Genomic DNA, 20,307 nt, shown 5'->3' with positions numbered 1-20,307 from the left:
ATTACTCTCAAAAAGTTTACGAAAGCCAATTCCGCGATTCTCTTATGCTTTGTGTGGGCAGAAACGGGGTGTGCGCAAATAAATGATGAGGGAAAACTAGGGCAATCGCAGTCCATCTTTTATTCGGAAACAGATTTACGTCGTGAGGCCTCCGTAATTAGTTGCAAATACCATGCCTAACCATCGTATCGACACCATGTGGTGAAACTGCTCTCCATTTATCAATTAAAGCGAGAGCTTTCTGCACACTGCTTGAAAGAATTTCACGTGGAATCCAATCTATGCCATTTTCGAAGAACATTTGTAATATTACTTCGGGCAATTTTGGCGATGCATGCGACTATGCATGCAGACTGTCCTTGAAGATGCTTCCTCCAAAGGAACCTTGTGGAGTTGCTGCAAAACATTGTTCCTTTGCTCTTCTCGCATGGACTCCCATTCTTGACTTGACACCTCGAGATGTTTAAATTTCTTTCAAAGTTTTTGACAAATTCTTGAATTGCTCGATTCGTTTGTTCCGATCAGTTTGTTGTGAACTGATCAGGAGGACAACGAAGACCAGCTCTTTGGGGAACTGTGCTACTAACGGAATTTATGAATTCATCACGTTTTTTGAACATAAATGACTTGGCCTTTCATAAAAGACTTGGCTTTAGTATGCAGCGAGTACCATCTATCTTTTAGCACAGTTTACGTGTTTTCCGCCGGTAAGTGCGGACTCCGCACTCCGTCTTTTCCACTATGCCCGAAAATCAACACACGATTCAAAATTAACAAACTCATGTCGTCTTGTCCTAATTAATGTTTTAACTGGGTGTATAAAATAAAAAGCTGGCCGGCAGACGCGGACTGGCGGACGGACGGACGCGGACCAAAAACGATAAACTAATAAACTAAGTAATAATTAGTATAATATTATTAATTATTACATTATGATTATATTATATTATATTATGACTTATTAATATTATACTTTTTTGTTTTAAAATTATTAAATCCACTATTTCTTAATTATTCTATGTGTTCTGGTGACAGGCAAGCTCTAATTCCTTGTGGTATTTGCACAAGAGAGGGTGCAAAATATGGCTGTCTAGCGAACACCTACTGTTTACGTGATAGTAAACATTTCCAGGAGTTTCCTTCCCCGGTTCCATCATAACAGGGTCTATTCGCGTAAGACACAATCACTAACTCTCAAGGTGCTCTAATGTTCCCTCCGGATTTTAGCGATTCACCTTATCCAAAGCATTTCGTCACTTAAGGTGGACAAATTTGACAAATCAACCACGGTTGTACTTTTGCTTCTTCATCCACCCTTTCATTCACATTTGGAAGCTTTATTTCCCTTTCGCCCTATATACACCTTTGCTCGAGTAAAAAGTGATTTTAAAGCGTTGTTAAGTTCATGGGCTTGTTGCGGCGTCCTAACCATTCCAGGTACTCGAAAGGTTGTTTCTTTTTTCCCCAACGGCAACAGCATGCTTGCAGAGTTTGTACGAAGCCCATCCAGTGAAATTTTTGCACGTAATTTTCCCACTTATCTCCGCGTACACGAAATGAAGCCTTTTTGCACAGAAAATCTCCACCATATAAGCCATAGTACTATTGCGAGGAGCTGGAAAAATACCTCTTTCTTTCGATAAAAGTTCTCCGGCCTTTGCAAAACTATATTTTACAGTTTCAAGAGGCAAAAAACCCAAGATTTGCCTCTTCTGGTTTCACAGATAGAGAAAAAGTTTTCTCAGTCATTTCCCGAACCTCTTCATTGGTGATCTGTTATGTTTACCTGTATATTCGTATGAACGTGATTGTGGCGGAATAGGGATTATTTTTTTTGATACACATAATATTCATGTATATATTTTTAAGCTATTTTCTTTTCTTTTTTCACACCCGCGTCCGCCAGTCCGCACCCGCCTTTTATCTACGCCCGTTTTAACTAACCCAAATCAAATCAAACTCTTTAACTACATTTTGCATAGTTAAATCCTCGTTAACTCATAAAGATACGACTCTGATTGGCTAATTCTGCCCTAAACTACAATTAAAAATTAACTAGCTTTTTATACAACTCGCCTCAGATCAACAGTTTGAGGATTTTGTAAAGCCGAAATTAAATTCTTTGCTATTAAAGATGATCGTTTTTTATCAAAATGAATTGGAAAACCCTGAGAAAAGCCGGAAATCAATATTTTTACTATGTCGGAATCGTAGCCAGAAAGCATGTTAACCAGAGGTTGAAGCTTTACTGGCGTTGGAAGTGGATTTGGCTGATTGGTCAACGTTGGCGTGCTTAAGCGTAGGGCGACGAAAAGTACATTGATTATGGCTATGGGACCCTTTGCATTTAAAACATGCATGTTGAAAACCACAATTACACGCGCAAAATTGACCACGGTGGAATTTGAAACAAAAACCTGCGGGGATTGACGTGGGCTCAGATTTATGATTCGTTCGGTTAACGTTTTGCACAGCGGAAGGCGTTATTGCCTTACTAGCATACTGGGAGCGAAGCCACAATTCCCCGTGAATGGAACCCCACGGCACCCCGCCGCAAGTATCTAAAATTCTCGTCATAAAAACGCCAATTTTGGCCGCGGCAAGCCAAATCCCTAATAGTTTGCCCGTATTTCATCATGAGGGCGGGGGCCTCATACGGGTATTTTTGAGTATAAACGCCAACGAAAACGTAAAACGCCTGTTGCCAGTCCTCAATATGTGAGATCTTTTTTGGTTTCGACATGGGTTCGAGGCAAAAAGACGTCGGAAGTCCGGTTCGACTTCCGGTCTCGGACGTTTGCAATGAAATTTGATATTTGTGGGGGTAATCGGAACACCTAGCCATGATATCTCTGTGGGAGATATCTTCTGTTATCCATGCAAAAACAACATTGACTGGCTGGCCTATTCTGGCAAGGTGTCGTGTTGGCATCTGTAGTAATGCTGGGTGGAATAGCCCTTCGTTTCTTTCTTCTTTGCTCCAACTTTGAGAGTTACATTGTCGAGGGCTTGAAATTCGGCAAGCCATCCCTTTAAATCATCCGACGAAAAATTATCTCTAGTTACCTTCAACTTAAACTGTGATTCAGTACCATAACATTCATTGACTTTGTAAAGGTAATCCTCGGGAAGCTTTTCCAAAACAGCACTCTCGAATTTCTGCTTTTCTTCTTGTGTCTGTTTCTTACAATGGAAACGGTGGTCGACTTTCTTTAACGCCTTCTCTAGTAAATCATCAAAGCTCTCTAAGTTTATGCTTGCCGCCATTTATTTTTCACTCAAAAATATAAATTTCCACGAACACGTGCAATGATGCAAGCGCGCGCTGTAGCGCGTGGCGAGAACTCGCGAGCTCCCGGGATGCAACTTGAGCAGGGATGGCAAAGACCGTAAGGGATGGCAAAGACCGTTTACGAACGGGAAAATTGCTGCGTCGACACATTCAAAAACCATTACTCAGAAATTGTTTTGCTCAACTCTTTCACTGACCCAAGCTCTCACGCTTTTTTAGTCATGCAGAATGCTTCACCACATCGTTAATTCCAAATGACTTCATGACTTCACTTGCGAGGTATTTTTTTGCAGTCAAGTGGTAGCGTGAAAACTTGTTGTCGTGCGGCATGCATACCTTCCTTTTCTATCCATTTTCCGTTCAATTGCAATTCATTCATCTATTATTGTGTACTGCTAATAACGCACTCATAGAATATTAAAAAATAAAACAAAACAGACATTCTGGCTTATGTCACTTAATATTCTGTCCCCTTAATCTCAGTGCTTGCTTTAACGCCAATATATATTGCATTTTTCTTAAGGAGAAAAGACATGGTTTTCCAAGCCTATAATATACACTGCAAACATGGTACACACTGCAAATGCATACGTAGTAACACACTATATGATGTAAACTGAAGCTTATAACACCAAATTGCGTGTAAGCTTACGCAAAGTACATGTTAAATTAACACAATATAATACCACATTTTTTGTGTAAAGGAATGGGATATTATTGCAAATAGTTAAGTCACAGTGTCAATAAATAAATAAATGATTTAATAGAACGTGAAATAAATGAATATGACACTACAACGATATTTATTTTTGTACCCATAAACTGTTATTAACATTGACGCATAATTAACGTCATCGCAAATTATTATTTTTTCCGCCGTTACGACAAACCTGGAGGAACATTCCAAATCACGTTCATAATTATTCTGGGCACGAGGTATCTTGGTTTTGCACAATTTTGCCAACATCACCAGACTCCTAAAGCAAATCAATATTGTTGAAATAGATAGATAGATAGAATTCTTTATTATTCTTACAAGAATAGTACTCAAAACACACGTTTGAGTTTACAGCGTTCTCTAAGATTAAATATATTACAGGGTAAGATTTACTGTTATTTACATAATTTTAACTATTAATTACTATAAAAACTAAGACGATAATTGGCTGTAATCTACAAGACCAAGACAATAATAAGTGGATTTATTATACAAATTTAAAAAGGCATCTGTTTATGAAAGTGCGTTTATAACGTTCGGTTCTTATTACAGGTAACTCGAACTCGTGTCCCCCTCTGTCTTAATTGTCTATTTAAAGTGCCTATATCACTTGTGGGATCTTTACGGATTTGAATAGAGCTTGAAAAATTAGTTTATAAGTTCTAAAACCTTTTTTGATATAGTTAAATAGTTTCGGAAATATTTACATTTAAACATGACGATTTCCTAAATTTCCGTCGTTCTCGGGGGCCTGGGACTCAGGAACCGAGTTCTTGTCAAACATAATATAATCAATTGGAATTTTACTTCGATCTTCCAATAACGTAAAATATTTTGAGAAAAACTCGCCCAGTTGCTACAGCCATACACAACGCACCGTTCCCGCATTTTTTTCTTGAAAAGCGCAAACTATATCGCCAGTGAAACTCTTCATGTTTACATTATAAAAGACGGCGTGTTTGCAAATCATTCCTGAGTTCCAGTCCCCCCAACCGAGGTATTTTCGAAACTATTTAATTATATCAAAAAAGGTTGTAGAACTTATAAACTAATTTTTCAAGCTCTATTCAAATCCGTAAAGATCCCACAAGTGATATAGGCACTTTAACTTATTCGGCAACAATTCTTGTAATGCATTGTTTTTATTGTTTATAATATTCTTCCATAATTTCCTGTCTCTGTCCACAATAATTTATTTAAAATCATACTTTTCTGATATGTAACCATTTCGATATGCACGGCCAATGAATTTTTCGATTTGATCAATGTACTTACTATGGGTGCCTCCCCAAAGTTCAATTCCGTAAACAAATAACGACATTATTAAGCTTTTGAATAAAAGGTCTAACTGTTTGGTTTGTATACCATAATACTTACAAACTCTCAATATGTACATTCTTCCTCCTGCTTTGCTAATCATTTCCTTAAAGTGTAAGTCCCATTTATCAGGTACATTTTCCAACGTTATTCCTAATAACTCCAGCCATGATTTACGTACGATATTTGGAATGGGAGTCGGTAAGGGTGTTGGGATTTAACTTTGTATGACCATTTCATATGTTTTTTCCATATTGAGCTGCATTCTATTTCTTTCGGACCATTCTTTAATATTGCTTACCTCAATCATTGATGTTGATGTTCCAGTCTTGCGTCAATAAATTGAACAAGATATTTAAGATTATAACTCTCAGTTCTTTTTTTTGCCTCCAAACAAGATACGGCAGAATTGTCAATGCATTGGTTGATATCCGCTCAACGTCCGCTCATGATCATCACTCATGAAGGGTTTGCCGTAAACTCAAAAAACTTATATGTTGTGCTGAAATACCGAGTCGACTGTATGTTTGGCAATTTTTACAAAATATTGAATCTGCTGTATATATGCATGTTTAAATTATATACAATAATTACAGTACATATCATGTCTTTAAAATACATTGTTACCAAAGACAAAATATACTCATGTTATTTTGATGTGTTTGTTCAACACACAAATCTGTGTAGAAATTTCTATTACACATCACATGCGTAATAAATTGTTATGTTTTTGTTAAACTTTTTTTGTCCGAAAGAAGCAGCTGTGTTTCTTTTTGTTGCCTGTTGGTCCTCTTTTCTTGGGTGTCTATTGTTACTTACAAACTGGATAATATGTTAAATAATGAAATTCGTAAATTCAAAAATATGCACTGCCATCCCCCATTAAATAAAGGAGCCACAGTTGACCATACATGCAATGATCAACTAATTATATTGAATACACTGCTAAATACACATCCTCAGTGCCGGTATAGCATACTCTTTCTGAAATATGTTCCTTCCACATTTGTGCGATCCTTATAGGAAATGGTAGTATTTGCAGGAAGATAACTGCATGTAGTATAGGATAACACTTTTATAGTGTTTTTGCACTTACAGTGTTTTTACACTAGAACATGATGTAAACGTTGTGACTGCCTTAATATATAATCGTATGTTTACGCCTTCATTCTCCTAGGTAGATTTAACGATTGTGTGTGTGTTGGCCATCACTTGTCGAAGTTTATTGCATGTACCATGCATGCTTGTTTGAATCATTGATTTGAATATTTCTCTACTTCGACGTTTTCTACGTCTGAGTAAAGCTTATTGGCAATTGCTTTGTTCAGAAACCTTCTCTTCTTTCAATATACTTTTTAATTTGCCTTTAAAAACTGCCACAGCACATTTTTAGTTGACATAAAATATTGCATGGATTCTTTCTTTTAACCATGCAGTAATTTTGTCTTGCTGTTGACACTCCACTTTTACGTCTAATATTTTTGATAAGAACATTGTGTATAGTACGTGCTATGACTACGTACTATAATATTCACTAAAAAAATTCCCGTTCAGAGCAGCAAATTTTCCCTTTTTGGTTCTCCATCTTGCCATTTTTCATGATATCCTATGTAATTGTCATTCAGTGGTGAATAATAGATTGGTTATCTTAACTTTTTCTGCCATGCATGCATGCGTGGACAAATGCCCTTTCCACTACCTGTATGTGCTATTTTTCCTGTTTTGATTAAAAGTTTATGACACAGATCTTGCTTCGCTCAAGCGCACCAGACTCTTGGAGCATGTCCCTTCTACTTACGTGCACAACTTTATCCACCCGGCGATTTTTCCGACGTATTCGGCGATTAAAAGCTCGCGAGCAAAAGAAATCACGACTTTTAAACGAAAAATAGACGTGGAAATGTTTTTAAAATTATTATGCCCCAGCACGTTTTGGATTAATGGACCGAAAGCTATTTATCATATTAATACGAAATGTATTGACAAAACTAGTCCTGCATGTGGTGAGATAATTTCTACAGCATATATTCCGATTGGCAAATGAGTGGAAAAGAGTCTGCAGCTGCCGTTTACCGTTTTCCGGTTGTGCACACGTGCAAAAAAATTAAATGATTAATTTAATCTTTCTGGATTTTAAGATTGCAATTTAATCTTTCTAGATTAACGACTAACGTATTGCATACAAAATCGTAGGATTTTATCGTGCGCAACGTGGGCCTAACTGGAAAACAGCGGTAGCAGTTCAACCAATATGTGACCACCTCGAGCTATAAGTTTCATATAACGTTTCTCATTATTAAGCGATGGCTTTTGGCATTTAACACTTGCAATCTGATTCTAGACAGCATATAAGATATCCATCTTTTGATGCAAAGACAGGATCCTCATGCATCAGATGCTTCGCTTACAAACAGTAGCCTAAATGACCTAAATTCATTTGTCGACTCCTCGGTTGAATTCATTTAGTGACATCCGTCTTGAAATAGCTTTTTATTTTAATTTAACAATTGTTCGCCTTTGGTGACGATCGCTGAATAAAAACCAGCGATTCCATTCGCTTCTATCGTTGTTCTATGTTTTCTGTAATTCAATGTCTATGTATTCTATAATTTAATTTCACAAAAACAATTCGCCGTCCACGCAGGTCCAACCACAGACAATAAATTTTGAATAATCACCTTGTAATCCTACTAAAAGGAGTTATTCTAATTGTGGTCTACGGAAATTTCCTGGCTTAGCCTTAGGTAATCATATATATACGTAAACATGTTATTATATTGTAGCGAACTACATGACGTAGCACATAATGTTTATATTTATGTTCGTGGGCGCTAGGCCTACGTTTTGGATACGTTTTGGGGGTGTTCTTAAAGTTCGGACAAGTCTTGTGTAGTGTAAAAGAAATATACTTATAATTTACAGTTTTGTGTTATTCGCGTACCGTCACAATATACATTGTATGTAGCTATGTAGTGCATGCATAAAGATTAAAGGTGTGAACAACCTTTGATTCATATATAATTATGCATTGTCTCATTAGCTTCTTATATATTCAATGTTCTAATAAAAAATAAAGTAATTTTAGCATTTTCAATCTTATTTTTTATGTAATGTTTAAAACACGCGAAGGAGCGTTATGTCCCTCAAATACGCCGCATTGGGGTCGAAATTAATTTGCCCCATGTATACAATGCTAATTTGCATGGGTGAAACATTTAAAGAGTATAATGAACTATATAATGTGTTGTCCTTCATAGTACTTTACTACGTATACAGTATATATAAAGGCAACACATGAACAAGGGGGGAACTTCGTTTTCAACTAATCGGCATATTTTTTTAAATTTTTAGGCAAAGCCTTGGAGAAGAATGCCTTAATTTCTAAAACTTCATGTAAAATGGTAAATAATGACCATTTTACTGCAAGCCGTCAAAATTTATGCATTCTGATTGGTTCAGTAGCGTAGCCAGCCTGACGATTTGTCTCGCTATGCTAATCAATACTTTGGTGTTCATTGACTGTGAAAACAATAAATTTCTAAAGACATGAATAATTATAATAACTTGAAATTTACATAGCGGGACAAAATCTTCAGGCTGGCTACGCTTCTGGATTGGTTTACTGAAAATGTAAACACACTTGTTGATTGGACTAAAACGAGTTCCCCATTTTCACCACATGTGCTTCTTATGGTTGATATCAGGCTAAAATGTTTCTTTTGAAAGCGATTGCTCCTATACCGCCTTAAAACATGAATATGAAAAATTATGAATACATATGTAAAAAATACCGAATCGTATGCTTGGAAACATTTCAAGACTGCTCTAAAACCGTACCGTGGATATTCTTTACAAGTATTAATGGTTTTTTGCGTTTTGGGGCAGTCAATGATTAGGGCGATAATGGAGACACCATCAATAAAGGAGTTTCAGACCCATCAACAAATTTGTCCACATTTTTAGTGCAAACACAAAGTGTCTTTGAAACTCTGCGGTAATGTAGTGAGTGGCGAAAATTCACATGCATCAGTCATTCATGCATGCAGTCAGTCATAAGCCCGTTTACAAAATCTACTGTAAATTTCTAAAACGTTTGTTTCTTCTTGTGATTCGTGTGTTATATAAAGGATTCCCCCCGGGAATAAATAATTTTTTTAAATGCTTTACCCTAGCTAGGTGTTGGAGAGATCATAGCGTATTAAATCGAAATATGTAAAAATTTCAGTGAAAATTTTACTCCATTCGTGATTCGGCGCTTGGTTTTTAATTCCACTAGAACTATGCTCCGTCAACTCGTCTCGCGTTATATAATTGATTCCGAGTTATGTTTAACCAACTCTTGGTTTTTACTGGCACTAAGAAAGCATAACCCTTTGTATGGTATAACTGTTTTTCATGATGATTCGAAAGTCATCAAGGATAAAGTAAACTAAATAACCATGACCGATCAGCACAAGATCTCGTAGTTTATTGGTGAAGATAATGGTTTCCCAAGCGGTAAGTCGATTGTTCGAATCCAAACAACTGTTTTTCCTTATGACCTTCGAGAAAAGGATTAGTAGATTAAATAACCATACCCATTCAACGCAAGATGCCGTGGTCTTGTGGCGAAGACACTGATCTCTCGAGTGGTTGGTTCGAATCCAAGCATAACAGTTTTTCATTATGACCTTCGAGAAAACCCTTCATAAAGTAAATTAAATAACCATAGCCGTTTAGGACAAGATCTCGTGGTCTTTTGGTGAAGGCAGTGGTTTCCCAAAATGTAAGTCGTTGGGTACAAGAATAGCTGTTTTGATTATGACCCTCGAGAAAAAGTGGTGAAAACTGTCGTCTCCCAGTTGGTAAGTCCATGGTTCAAATCCAAGCATAAGAGTTTTTTATGATGACCATACAGAAAGGGATTAACCGTTCAGCTCAAGATCTCGTGGTCCAGTGGCGAAGATAATGCTACCCCCCCCCCCCCAGTGGTAAGTCGATGGTTCGAATCCAAGCATAACAATTTCTCATTATGTCCTTCGAGAAAAGGATAAGGTAAATTAAATTGCCATGGCCGTACAGCAGTAGAGCTTGTGGTTTATTGGAGACAATGGTCCCTACCGTAGTAAGTCGATGGTTCGAATCCTGCCATGCATAACCGTTTTTCATAATGAACTTCGACGAAGGAAAGGATAAAGTAAATTAAATAACTATAGCCGTTCAGGGCAAGATCTCGTTGTCTGTTGGTGAAGACAGTGGTTCCGCAAAAGTATGTCGATGGTTCGAATCCAGAAATAACTGTTTTTCATTATTTATCCTCGAGGAAAAGATAAAGATAAGGAAAAGATAAATATCGTAGCTTTTCAGTATATCATTTCATGGCCTTCTGGTGAAGACAGTGGTTTCCCAATTGGTAAGTCGATGGTTCGAACCCTAGCAAGTTTATGACCCGTGAAATCAGACTGACTTCATTAAAAATACAAAAAATCGCACCGTAACCATTAGCTTCACCCATGGGCCGCATATAACTAGCTCATGGCTCGGTAATGCTGCTCCTTTGCGCAATGGACTCCATACTTGTGATATTTTAGCATCAGCACAAATGTTCATATTATTCAGTTTTGTGCGTTCGACCCTTCTTTCAAACTTGGGGTTCGAGTCCAAGCATGTCCGTTTTCATTATGTCTTTCAAAAAAGGATAAAGTTAGTCAAATAAGTTGAAATAACCATAGCTGTTCACCTCAAGATCTCGTAGTCTAGTGGCGAAGGCAATGGTCTCCAAAGTGATCAATCTATCTCTCGAAACCTGTCGTAACGGTTTTTCAATATGAACTTCGTGAAAAGGATAAATTAAATTAAATAACGGTAGCTGTCACTACAAGATCTTGTAGTCTAGTGGCGATAGCAATGGTCTCCCAATTGGTAAATCGATGGTTCGAATCCTGCCATAACAGTTTTTCATTATAAACTTCGTGAAAAGGATAAAGTAAATTAAATAACCATAGCCTTTCAGCACAAGACCTTGTAATCTAGTGGCGAAGACAATGGTCTCTAAAGTGGTAAAGCGATGGTTCGAATCCTACCATACCGTTAATCATTACTGATGAACTTCTTTAAAACGATAAAGTAAGTTAAATAACCCTAGCCTTTCAGCACAATATCTTGTAGTCTAATGGCGAGAATAGTGGTCTCCCAAATTGTAAATCGACGCTTCGAATCCTACCATAAACGTTTTTCATTATGGACATCATGAAAAAGATAAATTAAATTAAATAACCATATAGTCTATCAGCACAAGATGTTGTAGTCTAGTAGCGAGGACAGTGGTCCTCCAAATTGTAAATCGATGGTTCGAATCCTACCATAAACGTTTTTCATTATAGACATAATGAAAAGGATAAAGTAAATTAAATAACCATAGTCTTTCAGCACAAGATGTTGTAGTGTAGTGGCTAAGACAACGGTCTCCCAAGTGGTAAATCGAAGGTTCGAATCCTACCGTAACAGTTTTTCATTATAAACTTCGTGAAAAGGATAAAATAAATTAAATAACCATAGCCTTTCAGCACAAGATCTTGTAATCTAGTGGCGAAGACAATGGGCTCCAAAGTGGTAAAGCGATGGTTCGAATCCTACTTTACCGTTCATCATTACTGATGAACTTCTTTAAAAGGATAAAGTAAGTTAAATAACCCTAGCCTTTAAGGACAATATCTTGTAGTCTAATGGTCAGGATAGTGGTCTCCCAAATTGTAAATCGATGGTTCGAATCCTACCATAAGCGTTTTTCTTTATAGACATCATGAAAAAGATAAAGTAAATTAAATAACCATAACCTTTCAGCACAAGATCTTGTAGTCTAGTGGCTAAGACAATGGTCTCCCAAGTGGTAAACCGATGGTTCGAATCCCACCGTAACCGTTTTTTTATTATGAACTTCGTGGAAAGCCAAAAAAAGGATTGAGATAAAGGTAGCCTTGAACGTCAAGCACTGGTGGTCTAGTGGTGAAGACAAGGGTATCGCAATCTAGATGACCATGGTTCGAAACGTTATCTGGGCCTTTTTTTAATATGCTATTTGCAACTCACAGACATGCGTCGTGCATGTAAGTGTACTGTCTTTAATTATCTACGCATATGATGTATGCATGTGGTCATTCGTGCATTGTGTGGACTATTGCATGATGTCAAGAAAATTTTAAATGTCCTTAATTCACTTAATTCCTTAAAGAAATCGACTGGTTTTAGGTTGCAGTAAATGCTGTGAGGAAAAAAAAACACTTTACGTTGATTGAACGTACTTAAACGATATTGCAAAGCGAGAAAATGTCAAATTATGTATTTATAAACCCCGCGCAGTCGCAGTGAGCAAGTAATAACCCCACAATAGCCACATTGAGCAATGTCCTATATACTAAGCCGACGACTCTTGAAGCCTTGAACCCCAATGATTATCCTTACCTAGTCTAGGGGCGAGGACAATGGTCTCCCAAGTGGTAAATCCATGCATGGTTTGAAACATACCATGACCGTTTTTCATTATCAACTTCGTGGAAAGGATAAAGTAAATTAAATAACCCTAGCCGTTCGGCACAAGATCTTGTAGTCTAGTGGCGAGGACAATGGTATCCCAAGCGGTAAATCGATGGTTCGAATCCCATCATAACCGTTTTTCATTATGAACTTCGTGATAACGATAAAGCAAATTAAATAATCATAGACGTTCATCACAAGATTTCGTAGTCTAATGGCGACGACAATGCTTTCCCAGGTGGTAAGCCGATGGCTCGAATCCTACCATAACCGTTTTTCATTATGAACTTTGTGAAAAGGATAAAGTAAATTAAATAACCATAGAACTTCAGCAGAAGATCTTGTAGTCTAGCGGTCAAGATGTTGGTCTTATGTGTCGACAGTCGAAGGGTTCGAATCTCGTTTTAGATGGAAATTTTAGTTATTAATATTACATGGTAAGGTTATGGAGAATAAGTTGGTGTAGGCTTCCAACAATCACCAGTTAGCCTAGTGGTAAAGCCGTGGACTATCAAGTAAAAGATCGAGGTATCAGGAACAGGATGGTGCGTTTCTCATGGCGGTAAAAGAAAAAAAGGTAGGTATGTTGCTCGGGAGAGGTTTATACTCGGTTAATCTTTGGAAATCAAAGTTAATCTTTAGGGAAATCAGAGGATAGATAGGGTGAATGAGGGGTATATGAGTACAAAAAGACTTAGTAATTGGGCGGCAGCCTCGGCTCCCGGGGCAAGGGGGCGGGGGCGGGTATAGGTGAGAAAACAGTATATAAAATGTTTAAGTCTTTTTGTACTCATTTAAACCTCTTTACCCCTATTTATCCTCCTATTTACTCCTATCTATCCCTACTTTTTCCTATCCTCACATATCCCCAACTATCCCCTAACACAATTAAATGTTTGAAGAAAGCTTGCTTTGAAAGTCAGGAAAGCCGGGGGAAAGAGAACCCCCCTCAGTCTACTCCTCGCCCAAGGCGAGGGCATATTCGCCCTCTCGCACTACTCCTCTCACACTCACAAATTCTCACTTTATTACCTTGTTGTTCTTTTTCGGTTTATCCAGGGCTTGAACCATCGACTGTATACTTGGCAGATCATCGTCTTCACCACTACACCACCAGTTCTTGTGGTGAAAGCCAACAGTTTTTTATTTTACTTATTCCTTGTTTGGAAGGATCTTTGACGAAACTTAATACCTTTTGGTAGGATCTCAAATGAAATGACAATTTAAATGAGTTCACTTTAATTAATTTTCATAATTTAGTTTCTCAAATTTCACACACTGTGTCTTTACTATCTTATTCGTAGCTTGTAATGTAATATTAACCATTTGTGTTGTCGCTAAACTGATCACATACAGATATGCGGCGCCTTAAAGCACCATCTTTCCATAAGTTGGTTATATGCGACCCAAGTGAAGCTAATGGTTACGGTGCGATTGTTTTGTATTTTTAATGACGTGAAGTCAAAGTAAAGTACAAGAATTAACAATGTATTTCAAAATAGGTTTAAAAGAAAGCCGTAAAAACCCGTCTGAATGTGAATTGGGTATGGAAATTTATACGTAGGATGGGTTGGGTAATGCGTTATCATTAGGATAATAATTGTGTTTATTTTCCTTAGCCTCAGTTGTTCCGTCCTTGACCGTGCTGGTATTTCTGAGACTCGTCTGATTTATCCGTCTAAATGCGAGTTTAAGACGAGTTTCTCTTGCAGACGGGATTCCCGTCCAACTTACCCGTCTCTTAATTTAGCGGACGGGAAAGTTAGACGGGAAAATTCGGACGAGAAACCCGTGTGTGATTCACATGCATGCTTTAGACGAGTCCCCCGCTTTCGATGAGTTTCCCGTCTCTAATATGAATCCGGCTAAAAGTATAGTCATGAGGCAACAAGCATTACATCTGAAATGGCATCTGAAATCGCAAATATCCAGTTAAACAGACATTGACTATTTATTTCAAGACTTTGTTGTATAAAGAGTCGAAACACTAGCTTGTATCGCTAGCAGGTTCGTCGAACATAAAATACGCTAATCTAATATTTGAACCTTTATACAAAAGAGATCAACGTCTTAACAACTGCTTGACGACCACATCGTTTGTCGATAAACTATTGTTCTCTATTTGACTTAATCGTTTCTTCGAAGAACTTTTAAATGAAAAATTATGAATCGTTGCCGTAATATTGTTGAGCTGCTGTTTGTTTGTTTGTTTGTTTGTTACGTATACCGTGGTTAACTGCGGAAATTGCGCTTTTGAACTGAACTAATTTACATCTTACTTCATTAAAAATACAAAACAATCGCACCGTAACCATTAGCTTCACTTGGGCCGCATATAACAACTAACTTATGAAAACATATTGTTTTAAGCCACTTGATACTTGCATGTGATATTTTAGCGAGAACACAAATGGCTACTATTAGGTTACACGCTACGAATAAGATACAATTGTGTGCGTGTTTTAGACGAGAAAATAAATCATGAACATTAAAAAGATACTACCCATAAGGTATTCGGTAATATAAAAAAGTACAGCCTTTCATCGCAAGATCATGCGGTCTACTGGTAAAGGCAGTGCACTCCGAGTATAAAGGTGGAGGTTCGAGTCCCAGATGGGAATCTTTCTTTTCTTCTATTTCATCAAAGATACTTCCAAAAAGGATTAAGTAAAATAAAAAACTGTAGGCTTTCACCACAAGAACTGGTGGTGTAGTGGTGAAGTCGATGATCTGCTAAGTATACAGTCGATGGTTCAAGCCCTGGATAAACCGAAAAAGAACAACAAGGTAATAAAGTGAGAATTTGTGAGTGTGAGAGGAGTAGTGCGAGAGGGCGAATATGCCCTCGCCTTGGGCGAGGAGTAGACTGAGGGGGGTTCTCTTTCCCCCGGCTTTCCTGACTTTCAAAGCAAGCTTTCTTCAAACATTTAATTGTGTTAGGGGATAGTTGGGGATATGTGAGGATAGGAAAAAGTAGGGATAGATAGGAGTAAATAGGAAGATAAATAGGGGTAAAGAGGTTTAAATGAGTACAAAAAGACTTAAACATTTTATATACTGTTTTCTCACCTATACCCCTTTCCTTGCCCCGGGAGCCGGGGCCCCCCTTGCCCCGGGGCCGCCGCCCAATTACTAAGTCTTTTTGTACTCATATACCCCTCATTTACCCTATCTATCCCCTGATTTCCCTAAAGATTAACTTTGATTTGCAAAGATTCATCGAATACAAACCTCCGCCGAGCAACATTCCTTCCATTCTTTTTCTTTTTTTTTCTTTCTTTCCACCGTCATGAGGAACGTACCATAGCGTTCTTGATACCACGATCTTGTACTTGATAGTCCACAACTTTACCACAAGGCTAACTGGTGATTGTTGGAAGCCTACACCAATTTATTCACCATAACCTTACCACGTTTTATAAATAACGAAAATCTTCATCTAAAATGAGATTCGAACCTTTGGCTCTCAACACATGAGGCAGACATCTTGACCACAACACTACAAGAGCTTGTGCTGAACGGCTGTAGTTATTTAATTTACTTTATCCTGTTCACGAAATTCATAATGAAAAATGGTAATGGTAGTATTCGAACCGTCGATTTACCACTTGGGAGACCATTGTCTTCGTCACATCACTACAAGATCTTGTGTTGAACGGCTGTGGTTATTTAATTTACTTTATCCTTTTCACGAGGTCAATATTTTAAAAAATGGTTAACGTAGGATTCGAACCATTGATTCACCACTTAGGAGACCATTGTCTTCGCCACAACACTACAAGATTTTGTGCCGAAGGGCTATGGTGATTTATTCCCGACTTGAACCATCGACTGTATACATGCCAGATCACCGTTTCTCAAGGATCTCAAATGATATAACAATTTTGATGAGTTCACTTTAATGTTCATGATTTATTTGCTCGTGTAAAACCGCACACAACTGTATCCTATTCGTAGCTTGTAACTTAATATTACTTTATTAGCCATTTGTGCTGTCGCTAAAATATCACGTACAGTTATGCGGGGCCTTAAAACCACTAGGCTTCCAATAAGTCAGTTATATGCGGCCAAAGTGAACCTAATGGTTACGGTGCCATTTTTTTGTATTTCTTATATTTGAACCTTTGTATTTGAACCAACGTCTTAACTGTTGCTTGAGACCACGTATGATGGGTCGGTGAATCGACAAACGATGATAAATTTATCTATATCTCCATTCATATTCAGAATGGTTTTTACCTCAACTTTCCCGTCTAAGATGAGTTTTCCGTCTCTAGTATGAATTCGGCTATTCTTAATTCTTGTACTTTTTTCTTTTAAACCTATTTCGAAATGCATTGTTAACCCTTCATTAAAAAAACAAAAAATTGGCACCGTAACCATTAGGTTCACTTTGGCCGCATATAACTGACTTATTGGAAGCCTAGTGGTTTTAAGGCCCCGCATAACTGTACGTGATATTTTAGCGACAGCACAAATGGCTAATAAAGTAATATTAAGTTACAAGCTACGAATAGGATACAGTTGTGTGCGGTTTTACACGAGCAAATAAATCATGAACATTAAAGTGAACTCATCAAAATTGTTATATCATTTGAGATCCTGGGGAAACGGTGATCTGGCATGTATACAGTCGATGGTTCAAGTCGGGAATAAATCACCATAGCCCTTCGGCACAAGATCTTGTAGTGTTGTGGCGAAGACAATGGTCTCCTAAGTGGTGAATCAATGGTTCGAATCCTACGTTAACCATTTTTTAAAATATTGACCTCGTGAAAAGGATAAAGTAAATTAAATAACCACAGCCGTTCAACACAAGATCTTGTAGTGATGTGGCGAAGACAATGGTCTCCCAAGTGGTAAATCGACGGTTCGAATATTACCATAACCATTTTTCATTATGAATTTCGTGAACAGGATAAAGTAAATTAAATAACTACAGCCGTTCAGCACAAGCTCTTGTAGTGTTGTGGTCAAGATTTCTGCCTCATGTGTTGAGAGCCAAAGGTTCGAATCTCATTTTAGATGAAGATTTTCGTTATTTATAAAACGTGGTAAGGTTATGGTGAATAAATTGGTGTAGGCTTCCAACAATCACCAGTTAGCCTTGTGGTAAAGTTGTGGACTATCAAGTACAAGATCGTGGTATCAAGAAAGCTATGGTACGTTCCTCATGGCGGTGGAAAGAAAAAAAAAAAGAAAAAGAATGGAAGGAATGTTGCTCGGCGGAGGTTTGTATTCGATGAATCTTTGCAAATCAAAGTTAATCTTTAGGGAAATCAGGGGATAGATAGGGTAAATGAGGGGTATATGAGTACAAAAAGACTTAGTAATTGGGCGGCGGCCCCGGGGCAAGGGGGGCCCCGGCTCCCGGGGCAAGGAAAGGGGTATAGGTGAGAAAACAGTATATAAAATGTTTAAGTCTTTTTGTACTCATTTAAACCTCTTTACCCCTATTTATCTTCCTATTTACTCCTATCTATCCCTACTTTTTCCTATCCTCACATATCCCCAACTATCCCCTAACACAATTAAATGTTTGAAGAAAGCTTGCTTTGAAAGTCCGGAAAGCCGGGGGAAAGAGAACCCCCCTCAGTCTACTCCTCGCCCAAGGCGAGGGCATATTCGCCCTCTCGCACTACTCCTCTCACACTCACAAATTCTCACTTTATTACCTTGTTGTTCTTTTTCGGTTTATCCAGGGCTTGAACCATCGACTGTATACTTAGCAGATCATCGACTTCACCACTACACCACCAGTTCTTGTGGTGAAAGCCTACAGTTTTTTATTTTACTTAATCCTTTTTGGAAGTATCTTTGATGAAATAGAAGAAAAGAAAGATTCCCATCTGGGACTCGAACCTCCACCTTTATACTCGGAGTGCACTGCCTTTACCAGTAGACCGCATGATCTTGCGATGAAAGGCTGTACTTTTTTATATTACCGAATACCTTATGGGTAGTATCTTTTTAATGTTCATGATTTATTTTCTCGTCTAAAACACGCACACAATTGTATCTTATTCGTAGCGTGTAACCTAATAGTAGCCATTTGTGTTCTCGCTAAAATATCACATGCAAGTATCAAGTGGCTTAAAACAATATGTTTTCATAAGTTAGTTGTTATATGCGGCCCAAGTGAAGCTAATGGTTACGGTGCGATTGTTTTGTATTTTTAATGAAGTAAGATGTAAATTAGTTCAGTTCAAAAGCGCAATTTCCGCAGTTAACCACGGTATACGTAACAAACAAACAAACAAACAAACAGCAGCTCAACAATATTACGGCAACGATTCATAATTTTTCATTTAAAAGTTCTTCGAAGAAACGATTAAGTCAAATAGAGAACAATAGTTTATCGACAAACGATGTGGTCGTCAAGCAGTTGTTAAGACGTTGATCTCTTTTGTATAAAGGTTCAAATATTAGATTAGCGTATTTTATGTTCGACGAACCTGCTAGCGATACAAGCTAGTGTTTCGACTCTTTATACAACAAAGTCTTGAAATAAATAGTCAATGTCTGTTTAACTGATATTTGCGATTTCAGATGCCATTTCAGATGTAATGCTTGTTGCCTCATGACTATACTTTTAGCCGGATTCATATTAGAGACGGGAAACTCATCGAAAGCGGGGGACTCGTCTGATGCATGCATGTGAATCACACACGGGTTTCTCGTCCGAATTTTCCCGTCTAACTTTCCCGTCCGCTAAATTAAGAGACGGGTAAGTTGGACGGGAATCCCGTCTGCAAGAGAAACTCGTCTTAAACTCGCATTTAGACGGATAAATCAGACGAGTCTCAGAAATACCAGCACGGTCAAGGACGGAACAACTGAGGCTAAGGAAAATAAACACAATTATTATCCTAATGATAACGCATTACCCAACCCATCCTACGTATAAATTTCCATACCCAATTCACATTCAGACGGGTTTTTACGGCTTTCTTTTAAACCTATTTTGAAATACATTGTTAATTCTTGTACTTTACTTTGACTTCACGTCATTAAAAATACAAAACAATCGCACCGTAACCATTAGCTTCACTTGGGTCGCATATAACCAACTTATGGAAAGATGGTGCTTTAAGGCGCCGCATATCTGTATGTGATCAGTTTAGCGACAACACAAATGGTTAATATTACATTACAAGCTACGAATAAGATAGTAAAGACACAGTGTGTGAAATTTGAGAAACTAAATTATGAAAATTAATTAAAGTGAACTCATTTAAATTGTCATTTCATTTGAGATCCTACCAAAAGGTATTAAGTTTCGTCAAAGATCCTTCCAAACAAGGATTAAGTAAAATAAAAAACTGTTGGCTTTCACCACAAGAACTGGTGGTGTAGTGGTGAAGACGATGATCTGCCAAGTATACAGTCGATGGTTCAAGCCCTGGATAAACCGAAAAAGAACAACAAGGTAATAAAGTGAGAATTTGTGAGTGTGAGAGGAGTAGTG

At 37.7% G+C, this 20,307-nt stretch overlaps 1 protein-coding gene across 2 annotated transcripts in view; it reads left to right on the top strand.

The window, feature by feature from the left end:
- LOC114524275 (peptidylprolyl isomerase domain and WD repeat-containing protein 1-like) overlaps nucleotides 1-8,841 on the top strand; it is a 29,250-nt gene extending 20,409 nt beyond the window's left edge. Inside the window, exon 15 of one of the 2 annotated variants that reach the window (XM_028545426.1) lies at nucleotides 8,679-8,841. The gene's annotated coding sequence lies outside the window, so the exon portion shown is untranslated. Of the gene's footprint in view, nucleotides 1-5,725; nucleotides 8,319-8,678 lie in introns of those variants that run through there. The other variant, XM_028545427.1, reaches the window with a different exon arrangement.
- Nucleotides 8,842-20,307: the final 11,466 nt, after the last annotated feature.

Source organism: Dendronephthya gigantea, unplaced genomic scaffold, assembly GCF_004324835.1.
Source record: "Dendronephthya gigantea isolate DGI-Jeju-01 unplaced genomic scaffold, DenGig_1.0 000030F, whole genome shotgun sequence".
NCBI classification, from domain to species: domain Eukaryota; kingdom Metazoa; phylum Cnidaria; class Anthozoa; order Malacalcyonacea; family Nephtheidae; genus Dendronephthya; species Dendronephthya gigantea.
This window is presented reverse-complemented; position numbering and strand designations above follow the sequence as displayed.